This window comes from Sminthopsis crassicaudata, chromosome 6, assembly GCF_048593235.1.
Source record: "Sminthopsis crassicaudata isolate SCR6 chromosome 6, ASM4859323v1, whole genome shotgun sequence".
Lineage (NCBI taxonomy): Eukaryota > Metazoa > Chordata > Mammalia > Dasyuromorphia > Dasyuridae > Sminthopsis > Sminthopsis crassicaudata.
The window spans coordinates 94,817,819-94,831,297 of NC_133622.1; the positions used below are offsets into that span (position 1 = coordinate 94,817,819).

General features: G+C 34.8%; 1 protein-coding gene and 1 pseudogene across 1 annotated transcript in view; one reads left to right on the top strand and one right to left on the bottom strand.

Moving 5' to 3' along the window:
- Nucleotides 1-13,479, bottom strand: part of VEGFC (vascular endothelial growth factor C) — a 154,530-nt gene that overhangs the window by 74,215 nt on the left and 66,836 nt on the right. The window lies entirely within an intron of this gene.
- On the top strand, nucleotides 1,369-2,670 carry LOC141546516 (elongation factor 1-gamma-like; annotated as a pseudogene).

The following is a 13,479-nucleotide window of genomic DNA, read 5'->3' on the forward strand; positions in this document are numbered from 1 at the left end:
TTTTTAAACAATGATTATAGGTGGACAACAAGCTATACCCAAAATTGAATGGTAGGAGGAAATTAGGTTGGATTAGGTTTGGGAAAATGTATCACAATTTTAATTACCCTAAATGATTCCCTACCACTAAAGTCCATTGCTTCAATACCAATAGGTTCCTAGTGACAGTCAACATGACCTTAAAAGAATCAAAGTAAAAGCAACCTAAAGAGCAATATAAAAATATATAACAAGTATAAGTAATTGCAGCATATTAGTATAGAAGACATAGCACATGACTGATGTTATAAGAAAACAATAAATTAAGGAAAAGAAAACAATAAATTAAGGAAACAAAAAAATTGTGTATGTGTATGAAGAGTGTAGAATAGCTTATAAACACAGGATAGCAAAAGACTTTGAGTATTGACAATTTACCCTAGAAATGAATGAAGAATATATAAGGCATTAATAATTAGTGTAGGGGCAGACTCAAGATTATGGAGAGGAGATAGGAAATCACTTAAGCTCTCCCCAATTTCCCTCAGAAACAACTATTCAATCAAAAAAGAATTTTAGAGTGACAAAATCTACAAAAATACAGTGAAACAATATACCAGACAAACACAATTTCGAAGGACTTCTGGAATTTGTTACTCATTTGGGTAGCGTAACAGACATGGTGTCCAGGCAAACCAATGGGGGACTCAGCCACAGCATAGATTAGTAGTTCTGGCTCAGCAGGCCAGTGACACATAGACCACTTATGTGGTCTCCAATTCCAGTGCAGAGGCAAACTGCCATTCCCAGAATCAAAGGCATAAAAGGTACAAATAGACTGGCTTAGCACAGTGCACAAGCTGGAAGCCTGAGAGGTCCTGTGAACAGAAAACCAGTGAACAGATCCCTGGCCCGCAGTACAAGAAGATTGTGTAAGTACCCCCTTTCCCCAGGAGCTGCACTCAACTTTAAAAAATAAGCAAAAAACCAAAAAAGAGCCCTGCCCATAACAAAGCTACTATGGCAACAGGTAAGATCAAAACTCAAACTCAGAAGAAGAAACAATTTCAAAATGCCTACATGTGTGAAGCTCAAAAGAGAATACAAACTGGTCTCAAACCCCAAAAATCCTCTTGGAAGAGCTCAAAAAAGATTTTTAAAAAATCAACCAAGAGAGGTAGAAGAAAAAGTGAGAAAAGAAATGAGAATTAGCACAATTGACCATATCAATAACAAAATCAACAGATATAATATGATCTCAATTGATGCAGAAAAAGCTTTTAACAAAATACAACACCCATTCCTAATAAAAACATTAGAAAGAAGAGCAATAAATGTATTTTTTTTTCCTTGAAATGATGAGTAGTCCCCTTTCTCTGCAGAATCACCATGGCTGCCGGGTCCTTGTACACGTATCAAAAACTGGCAGGCCTTCAAGGCCTTCATTGCTGCACAGTACAGTGGGGCCTAGATCCACGAGCTTTCTGCACCTCCACACTTCCACTTAGGTCAGACCAACTGTACTGCCGAATTCCTCCAAAAATTTGCCATTGGCAAGGTTCCCGCATCTGAGGATGATGATGGGTTTTGTGTGTTTGAAAGCAACATCATCACACACTATGTGAGCAATGAAGACTTTTGAAGTTCTACTCCAGAGGCAGCTGCCCAGATGATCCAGTGGATGACCTTTGCTGACAATGACATTGTTCCTCTGGCCAATACCTGGGTGTTCCTCACCCTTGACATCATGCATCACAACAAGCAGGCCACAAGAATGTAAAAGAAGAGGTGAGGAGAGTGCTGGGGCTCTTGGACGCCCTTCTGGAGACTCGCACTTTCCTGGTGGGGGAGTGAGTGACTCTGACTGACATCACAGTTGTGTGCACCCTGTTGTGGCTGTACAAGCAGATCCTGGAGTAGTCATTCCAGCCAGCCTTTCCCAACACCAACCGCTTGTGAGGTTCCTCACCTGTATTCACCAGCCCCAGTTCCGGCCGGACTTGGGAGAGGTGAAGCTCTGTGAGAAGATGGCCCAGTTCGATGCTAAAAAGTTTGCTGAGAGTTAGCCTAAGAAGGAGACCCCCTTGAAAAGAGAAGGGACAATGAGAGGAGAAGCAGAAGGCTCAGTTGGAGCTGAAGGAAGAGAAGGCCCCCGCAGCCCCAGGTCCTGAGTGTGAGCACGTGCTGGCTGCAGAGTCCAAGGCCAAGGATTCCTTCTCCTACCTGCCCAAGAGCACCTTCATATTGGACGAGTTTAAATGGAAGTACTCTAACAAGGACAAGGAGATGTTGGCCCTGCCCTATTTCTGGGAGCACTTTGACCACAATGGCTGGTCCCTATGGTACACTGAGTACTGTTTTCCCTAGGAGCTCAGCCAGACCTTGATGAGCTGCAACCTCATCACTGGGATGTTCCAGCTCCTGGACAAGCTGAGGAAGAACACTTTGCTAGTGTCATCCTTTTTGGCACCAACAATAGCAGCTCCATTTCTGGAGTCTGGGTCTTCTGGGGCCAGGAGCTCATCTTCCTGCTCAGTACAGAATGGCAGGTTGATTATGAGTCCTACATGTGGCATAAGCTGGATCCTGGCACTGAGAAGGCCCAGACAATGGTCCTAAAGTAATTTTCCCTGGGAGGGAGCCTTCCAGCATGTGTGCAAACCCTAAAATCAGGGCAAGATCTTCAAGTGAACCTCCTACTCTGTTACCATCTAGCTGCCTGCTTCTCCTTTGCAGGAGGTGCCCATCATAATTAAACAAAACTGACACAGAAGAAAAAAAAGAAATGATGAGTAGTATCTATCTAAAATGATCAGCAGAGCATTATTATTATTATCATTATTATTATTATTATTATTATTATTATTAAGTGACATGGGCATAAAGCTAGAAACCTTTCAATAAGATCAGGTATGAAACAAGGGTGCTTATTATCACCACTATTATTCAATATTGTACTAGAAATTTTAGCTTTTGCAATAAAAGATGAAAAAGAAATTGAAGGAATTAGAATGGGAAATGAGACAAAACTATCATTCTTTGCAGATGACAAGATACATGGAGGATCCTAGAGAAAATAAACTCATGTAAAGTCACCAACATGTCTATATTTTATCAACAAAGTTCAACATCAAGAGAAAGAGAAATTCCATTTAAAATAAGTATAAACAAGATAAAATATTTGTGAGTCTACTTGCCAAGACAAACCCAAGAACCAAGGAACACAATTATAAGTCAATTTTGGTAATATTCTTCTCTAAAACATAATCTTCTCTTGTTGGGATTTCCTTGGGGTCACTGGAGGCAGCCTTAGTTTCAGTTCAGTAATCACCCCAAATGCAGCCAGGTATTGAAGTCCAAATTCTTTATTGTCTCCTTCAAAGTCTTGTCTCCTTCACTTGGGGCTCGGCTATTTTTCTGGAGGCCTTCCGGATCTTGATTTCAGTGTTCTCCACAGGACAGCCTGCCACCACTTCTCTGTTTTGCCCAACTGCCTTCTCTGGCTTCTAAATCTCCAGGACTAAATCCTGGTTGAGGCTCCTAGCTTATATATGCTCTCTTAAAGGTGTGAATTTTGTAGAACTCTAGTAAGTACTAAGTACATAATCATTGTCTCTTTCAATTCCACTGACTTAGCACTTTGTTTCAAGTTCTGGCCCATAACAAATTTTCATACAAATAAAGTATCTAAAAAATTGGAAAAATATCAATTGTTCATGGATAGGGTAAGATAATGTAAGGAAAAAATGACAATTCTATTAATTTATTTATTTGGCACCATATCGATCAAATTACCAAAATTATTTTATAGAGCTAAGAAGAAATAACAAAATTCATCTGGAAGAACAAAAAATTTAGAATATCAAGGGAAATGAAAAAAAAAGTGGCCTAGTCATACCAGATTTAAAACTATATTATAAAGTGGCAAATATCAAAATTATTTGTTACTGATTAAGAAATATAGTAGTGGATCAGTGAAATAAGTTAGGTACATAAGAAACAATGGTAAAGGACTATAATAATCTAATGTTTGATTAACCCAAAGACTCCAGCTTCTGGGTTAGCAACTAAATACTTGACAAAAATGTCCAGGAAAAACTGAAAATAGAAAAGCAGAAATGAGGCATAGACCAACATCTCACACTGTATGCCAATTTAAGGTCGAAATGGATACATTATTTAGATATAAAGAGTGATCCCATAAACAAATTACTTGAGCAGGAAATAATTTACCTATCTGATCTATAGAATAACAAAGAATTTATGATCAAAGAAGAGATAGATAACATTATGAAATACAAACTGGATAATTTTGATTACATTTAGAAAGGTTTTGCACAAACAAAACCAACATAACCAGTATTAAGAAGGAAAACAGAAAGCAGGAAACAATATTTACAATTAGTATCTCAGATAAAGGGCTCATTTCTTAAATATAAAGAGAAGTAAGTGAAATTTATAAAAGTACAAAGTCATTCCCAAATTGATAAATAGTCAACAGGCAGTTTTCAGATCAAGAAATTAAAGTTATCTATAGTCATATTAAAATGCCCTAAACCACTAATAGTGAGGGAAATGCAAATTTTAAAAACTCTGATGTACTACCTCATACTCATCACATTGCTAATGTAACAGAAAAGGAAAATGACAGATGTCAGAGAAGATGTGGGAAAAGTGGGACCTGCATTGTTGCATTGTTGGTAGATTTGTGAACTTATCCAACCATTTTGGAGAGTAATTTGGAACTATACCCAAGGGGCTCTATAAAACGGTGTCTTCCTTTTGACTAAACAATACTACTGTTATGTCTATACTCCAAAGAAATCATAAAAAAGAGAAAAGAATCTACATGTACAAAAATATTTATAGCACCTCTTTTTATAATGACAAAAAATTGGAAATTGAGGGAATACTCATAAAGTGGGGAGTGGATGAACAAATTGCAGTATATAAAAGTAGTGAAATACCATTGTGTATAAGAAATGATGAATAAATGGATTTTAGAAAAATATGGAAAGACCTACATGAATGGATGCTGAATGAAGTGACCAGAATTGAGAACATAGTACATAATAGTAACATCGTGCAATGGTCACCTATGATAGACTTAGCTCTCAGCAATACAATGATCCAAGACAATTCCAAAAAACTCATGATGGAAAACGCTGATCACATACAGAGAAAGAATTATGGAATTTGAATGTAAATTGAAGCATATTATTTTCACTTTTTGTTTGTTGTTGTTTTTTCTGGCTTTCCCCCTTTTGTTCTGTTTCTTCTTTCACAAAATGGCTAATGTGGAAATATGTTTCAAGATTGCAGGTGTATAAACCTATACCAGATTATTTGGCATGGTGAGGAGTAGGGAAGGAATAGAGGGAGATAGAAAAACTTGGAACTCAAAATCTTGTAAAAATGAATGCTGAAATATAATTAGAAAAAATAACACTTACATTCTTTTTTAAAAAAATTTCGTGTCCCAGAGCTTAGGACAATGCCTGGCACACAGTAAGCACTTAATAAATGTTTTTACATTCATTCCTTCAAAAAATTAGTGGGAAGAAAATTCATATTTATAATATCACAAGGCCAAGAAATGATCTTAGGGTTGTGGCTACATGAAACAGGAAGAGTAAGGAGAATCTTCCCTTCCTCTGAAAGGTTAGACAACCTCAACAGTAATAATACTATATTATACACTCTGAAGCCACTGTTTGTTGATGATAATTATATTGAAAAACAAATTCTAAGGCATCCTAAAGTTAAGATATCAAGATAGCATTAAGCATAGTAAAAGAGGAAAAATAAAACAGATCTAGTAAGAGGAGGTATGTGGCAAGAAAAGTTGAGAAATGGTTAAAGTTTTCATACTAATGAGGCAGATTGTTGCCAATTATGTTATTTTAGCCTGACAAGTAGGATTCTACTTATTCATATGAGGTAGACAGTTGTCCAAGGAAAAGCTATGGGAAATTTCTATCAAGAAGTCCATATGTAGCTAAAGTTTACTTGTGAAATGCAAATAGTACTACTGTGACTCAACTTACTAAATATATTTTATATGTCTAATGCTTACCATTATATCAATTTTTTGAAGCTGGGAAGCTTAGTGCTGTGAGCAAAAATATTCTACCTACCGATCCCAACTACTCATTCCAGCTACTTTCATTGAAGGATAATAAGAGAAGCTAAGGAAACTACAGATTGAGACTGGTTTATTTCCCTAAGAATCTAGACTTGGGATTAATTTCAAGAATGTGAAGGAAAACAGAAAACAAGATTTTTTTTTAAACCATAGCCTAAAGTTTTCTTTGTGAGTTAATAAATGACACAAACAGAAGTTAAGTTCATTTTTTAAAAACAAAAATTGGCATTCAGCTAGATTAATCAATCAGTTCCATAAACCTGACTCCAAATGACTATTTCCATAAATTAATTCATCCCAACCCCCAGTAAGGAACACTAGTTGTAATTATTAATGATTTGATGGTACTGTAATTTCATTGATGGTGGTATTTCTTTCACAAAACCACTCATTTAAACATTTATTAATCCTCCATATATGTGAAGTACTATGTATATGTATGTATGTATGTATATTATGTATATGACTCCCTCCCTCCATAAAATTTGATTCTGTGGAATTATTTTCTATGTTTTTTCTTAATAAAACTTCCCAAAGAAGGAGGGCCAAATTCTGCCAACCAGCAACAATTTGCAATTTTCCTTTGTCTTTCTTTGAGGTTGTGAGAAATGCTTTATTTGAGGCAAGTATGCCATTTCTTACCGTTGCCACTTACTAGATTTTACATATTCAATTGAGATTCTTCCCTTCCCCTACCTTTATTTATTAAATAAGCTGTTTCAAATTAATCACTAATGTATGCTACAATTTGCAAACATACATCTGTGAATGTGATTTCAAGGCCTATACCAGTTCCCAAAAGGGATTGGCTTACTAGAAATCCACGCTAGAAAATGCAGATTGCCCAGATAGTAAAATATAGCCTATTGGATTAGTCTGTCAGTACTAATATTTTGGACATGCAATGTCAATGGATAATAAATTGGAACCACAATAAAGAGGAGAATATCAGGCTTAATGACATTTAGTAAATTGTGTAATACTTTAAATGATACCCCAATTTTTTTTTTCTAGAAAAAACCCCACTTTAGAAAAAAATCAATATTATACTGGTGATGTAAATTAACACATGTAAATCACTTTACAAACTTTAAAGTGATATATACTTGCTCCCAAAATATAACTTCAAATTTTAGAATATTATGATTTATGATTAATAAAAAGTATGGGTGGCCAGAAGATCCATAGTGAGATGCTACTGAATAGCAGGTTATAGAGCAGATAAAATCAAGAAAATATGTCTTAAGGAAGCAGGATGGCTATATGCCAAAAAGTATTAGTATTAATCTTTTACTCATAAAATGCTAAAAGCCCCAGAGGAAGGAATCTAACATGTTGGGAAAAATCTGAAGGTTGTACAGGATAAAGAGGAATGGATAGATAGGCTGCCATTTGAACCAGTATAATGAGTACTCTCATTGGTAAGATCAAGGATATCTTTAAATATGTATGCATTTGAAGATATATAAACTCATTGGCTTTTTGCTAGACATCCTGCAGGAAGAAAAATACACAGCTCATTTGAAAATGCTCACTGTTGGTCATTATCATGATAAAATTAAAGATTTAAGGAAAGATTCTTACTTTTGTTTAAAACAAAAAGCATAGTCATTTACTCTGAGAAAAGGAGAAAGTCTTAGTACCAGGAAAGTACCAAAATACTGTGCTGTGCCCTTGAATCATTGCATCAGAAAATTCCTGAAAGAGGAAATACAAACTGACATTTTTAAATGTGGTCATGAATGAAACGCAGCCAGGAGGAAATGAAGTGAAATAGCGTCTATAGTAACTGTAAATTTCTTAAGGACAAGAAAAATATTTTCTCTGTTTCTTTCCTTTCTTTTTTTTTATGACAGCATTTTTGCAATGATAAGTTTTCTCATTACTCACTGAGATCCATTTATTTAACATTTAAATCTCTGGACTTAAACTGTTATTTTTCTTTGAATATATAGAACTCCAAAACAAAAGCTTCACCCTCCTAAAAGTGCTGGCAGCCACTAGCATCCCTGCTCCACTCATCAGGTGGACTGACTGGTTCCATCTCACTCATGTCTCTGCAGCACAGCTGGGCTTAGTGTTCCTATCAGCCAAGGTTCCTTCTGTCTTCCTGGACTCAAAACCCCCCAACTTCCTCCTACTGTTATGGAGGTAAAAGTTTCTGTGGTCCCTGCTGAAATTCCTGCCAAATCCAATTAGCCCCAGGGTTCCCTACTTGGTTTCTCTGTGGAGCTAGCCTGGAATTGTTTGCACTTCTGATCAATCCCCAACCTGGTTCTTTCTTGGTTCTTTTAGGATTGTGCCCCGGCCTATTCTTCCCCAACCTCTTCTACATTTTTCACCAGTGTGTGTTCGTCCTGAGGGCACAGATTTGTTCTGTTTGTGGGGGAAATCTGGAGAGCTTGAAATATACTGACTTCACTACCTTCCCATAATCCTCTCTCCACTAAAAAGATTTTGCACAAATAAAACAAAAGTAGCACAAAATAATTAATTAGAGGAAAATGTGTGTGTGTGTGTGTGTGTGTGTGTATATGTATATATGTAGCAATTTTATAAGAATAAAAGTCATTCACTTAATGGTTAAAGGACATGAACATTTACTGAGAAATCCTTGAAGACTTGTAAAATGAAATTAATTGAACTATAATCACAATTTATACAATAACAACAAAATTGTAATGATAAAAAATTATGAAAAGCCTAATTACTCTGATCAAAGCAATTATCAAGCACAGTTCCAGAGATCTAAAGATGAAGCATTCTATTCACTTCAGGACAGATATGTAATAGACTCAAGATGCAGAGTTTAACATATATTTTTGAGCATGATCATTGTGGGAATTTATTTTGTTTACTTTGTTGAGCAGGGAAGAGAGAAGGAGAGAAGAAAATAAATACTTGGTAATTTTTTAAAAATACAAATTACTGCATTGGCTATTATAAATGTAAATAGTATATAAGAAACATTGTAACATACAGAAGTTTAATCATCATTTCCAGGATAATTTGTTTACAAAACAGTAGAGATTTGTCATTCAGGCACTGCCAACAAAATTGTAGAAAGGTGGATAGAGCACTGGGTCTAGAATGAGAAAGAATTAAGTTCAAATTTGGCCTGAAATAAATACTATCTGTTTGATTCTGGGCAAGTCACTTAACCCCATTTGCTTTAGTTTCCTCATTTGTAAAATGGGCTGAAGAAGGAAATGGAAAACTTCTCCAATATCTTTGCCAAGAAAACCCCAAATGGGATCATGAAGAAGTGGACATGACTTAAATGATGGAAGACCAACAAAAAGCAAAAATTCTTAATAAGACTGGATACATCAATCAACTCAAATTATGATAGGAAATATTTTACATACTACTACTGTTGGATTTAAATTTTTTTGAAGTTTACTAATCAAAATCATACAATAATTTTTTTGAAGCTTACTAATCAATATCATACAATATCATACAATCATAGTCTGGAACCTTGTTATCTTTGATCAATAACATCCTTGGTAATTCAACAACAACAACAACAACAAAACAACTGCATTAGAATTATGTCACAGATAAAAAAGTATCCACAATTTCCTATTTGTAATATAGATTCATACAATTTGAGAATGTTTTTAATAGTTGCATAAAATATCCATCTCTAAATTAGATGGAATAAAAATATTTCTAAAGTATATGAACCTAGAAGAAAAAATGAAAATCACGAAAAAAGAAGGATGAGTTACATGTGTATCACTTCTATCAATCTGTCTGTTACTGGAATTTTCTTAAAGATGCATTCAGTGTATCTACAGAATATTTTTATTTAGTTATAGAAAATAGTCATTTCACCTACCTATTCTATAGGCTATTGAATATTAACAAAAGAAGAATAAATAACAGAAGAGCAATCTTTCTCTGGATTATTTCTGAAATACATTGAATAAGTTGAGAAGAATGAAGTTATAGTGATAACAATAACAATTCATATCTTATATAGTGCTTTAAGAAAGCATTTCCCTCACAACAAGCCTTTGAACTAAATACTACAAGTATCCTTATCCCCATATTACAGGTAATTAAACTTTGACTCTGGGAGTCAAAGTGACTTAGGATCATATAGCTAAGTAAAGACCCAAGATATGATTTAAACACACATCATTTGTGTCTAGAACCAATTAAATGAAACCTAAACAAGGAGAAACATTGTAAACAGCAATTATACAAAGCAGAAAACGGTGAAGGTAAAAAGATCAAGAAAATGGTAATATGCAAAATCAAGATCTGACCAAAAAAACAAAAACAAAACAAAACAAAACAAAACAAAACAAAAAACAAAAAACAAAAAAAAAAAAAAAACAAACACAAGAAACTGGTTCCTAAATACTAATGATGAAAACGTGATAATTCTGTCCATGGTAGCCACTTTGGGACTTGAATTCTCTCTCGACTAGCCTGATTAATATAGCACTGGGATAATTGCCAGAGTATCACTTTGTTTTATGTTTAAATAGGAGCTTCGGGCTCCTCTTTAAAAAAATGAGTACAATTCCTGGTATGCCATATATCTTAAACACATTAGGCTGTGGCTAATGAAAAAAATAAAGTGTAACCTTTACTTGACAAAACATTTAAAATAAGTGTAAACTTACTTGTTCTGTTCAACTGTTTCTGATTGTACTGATTATTTTTAACTGAATTTCAACCAAGACCTACATAAGGAAAGTGAAAGGTAAATTGGGAAAACAGGACCATGTTTTCTGGAATTTATCAACAGTTTCCAAAGAAATGATCACGAAGGAAAAAGGGTTGCAAAATACAGGGGATATAAATTTCATCCACTTCTTTGGCAAGAATTCATTTCAAACACGGCACTCTGTGACTTCTCTGCTATGTCCTCAACCACGTTGACACCATATTAAAGCTGTTTCAACTTTCTGAGAAATAACCATACTCTTAACAAGGTCAATGTTCCAAGTGAATATCTAGTTTCTGGTGCTCATATTTAACAAAGTGAACATTAGCAATCCTTGGAGAAAAACCAAACAAACAACAACAAACAACTTCTCTGAAGCATTAATAAAACAAGTATGACATAGTGGCCAGAGTATCAATCTTACTGTCAAGAAGCTCTGGCTTCATATTCTGGGTTCATGTAGTTGTGTGACACTGAACAAATAAATCTTTACAGGATTCAGTTTCCTCTTTTGGAAAGTGGGATGGCCTCTGAGACCAGTTCTATCTCTAATAAGGAAGGATCTTACAAGGCCAAGAACAGATTCTGAAGAGCCTTCAACCCCCCACTCTCTCTCTACTCAAGGATGATAGCAATTTCTTAATCATTATTCTTTAAGTCTAACCATTCAGTCTGTTTGATTGAACTACCTAACTATATAATTGTCTCGCCATGACCTCTCTCTCTCTCATTCACAAAAATCATATGAGAGACATCAAGTGGCTTAAAATCTGAATATGCTGTATGATATCTTTTAGTAAGTAACTATAATAAAAAGAAATCACAAGTCTTTGAAATGGCATTGTAGAGAATAGGCTGAGTATGAAATTAAAAACAAAACAAAACAAAACAAAACAAAACAAAAAAAACCAAACAAACCTGAGTTTGAATTCTGTTCACACAATCACTAGTTATCTGGCTCTCTCAGTCTTAGTTTCCTCATCTATAAAATAGGGATAATAACACTAATTTTATATGGTTATTATGAGTTTCAAATGAGATACTACATGTATCTTACAATTGTCATTGTACTATCTTACTGCTATATTTTGTTGCTGATTTTTTCAATGAGCCTTGATATCACTGATTATCAATACCCTGCTCAAATGCTCACAAATCATCTCTTTAGTAAAATATTCCAGGACTTTGTCATTAATTGAGCTTAAGTTCATTGGCTTAAAATCTAAAGATTTCATTGCAGCCATCAAAGCAACCTTCCTCCTTCTTCTTCCCCTTCTCCTCCCCATTTTCCTCCTCCTCTTCCTCTTCCTTTCCTTTCTCTTCTTCTTCCTCCCTCTCTAGGAGAAATCATTATGATACAACAGAATGAGCACTGCCAGAGGTCCTAGCTTCAAATTTTGACTCTTTGTGTCTCTTTGATCTAACTTTGATACATGTGCAAATTCTCTGTATTTGTTTCTTAATTTGTAAATTGATGATGTAAAAATAGATGAGTTCTGTTCACCTCTAGGATCCTATGATTAAAGATTGTTGTGATTCTTAAGGACATTAGGCCATTTGATAATAGATAATACACAGACACATTTTAAATGCACTATATTAGCTTGCAATGTAACATGACTGTGACTTTACATACTGTCCTTTATAATAAAGTAACATTTCAAAAGTTCATCATTATAAATAAGACTTATCCAATATATAGGGTTATAGAAGCATATTTCTTTCATCTTTTTGCAAGCCTATGCATTTTTTTTCAAAATTCATTCAACTTCTGAAAGATGTGATCATCATGCATCATGTAATAAAAACATCTTACATGAGGAAACATAAGACATGGGTTTAAATGTCTCTTTTGTCACATAGATATTAAAGCTTTTTGATCTGTCAAATTATTTATCTTTTGAAAGCCCCTGTTTCCTTATCTGTGTAGTGGAGGAGTTAAACTAGATGATCTTTTGGGTCTTTTCTTTCTCTATTATTTTGAAGAAAAAGAAAGAAAAAAAAGAAGAAAGAGAGAGAGAGAGAAAGAAGGGAAGGAGAGAAGGAGAGAAGGAGGGAAGGAGGGAAGGAGGAAGGAAGAAAAAGAAAAGAAAAAAAGAAATTGCTCTGACTAAGAAAAAACCACATTTATTGATTTTCAAAACATTATTCAATCCATTCTGAAATTCATCTTCTGGACCAAAACTTTCCATGCTTAGGGACAATGATGATTTTTACACATAGAAACAGAGCCTTACCTTCCAAACTTCAAAAAAACAATCATTTTAGAATGAGTCTAGGATTTACAGCCTCCCTCTTCTGTGATTTGCAGTAACTCTTTCAGGCTTTATCAGAATATTTGTTAGATATTGGTGCACTTGGAGGGGAAAAATGGCAAATTGTCTTTGCCAAGTATCCCAAGATACTTTGCCAAGAAAATCCCAAATGTGGTCACCAAGAGTTGGGCATACCTGATACAACTGAACAAAACAAAATTGGTATGCTAGGATCTATCCTTATGGCTTCCAGAAACTTGAAATGTCTAATTCATTGCTAGTAGAATGTGAAATATTAACAATTGTTGTTGAAGGACAGAGCCACGATAGTGGAATTCTGACTTGGGTACTCCTTTAATATTTTCTTCATATAACTTTAAAATAATGCTTCAGATCAAATTTGGAGTGGCAGAGTC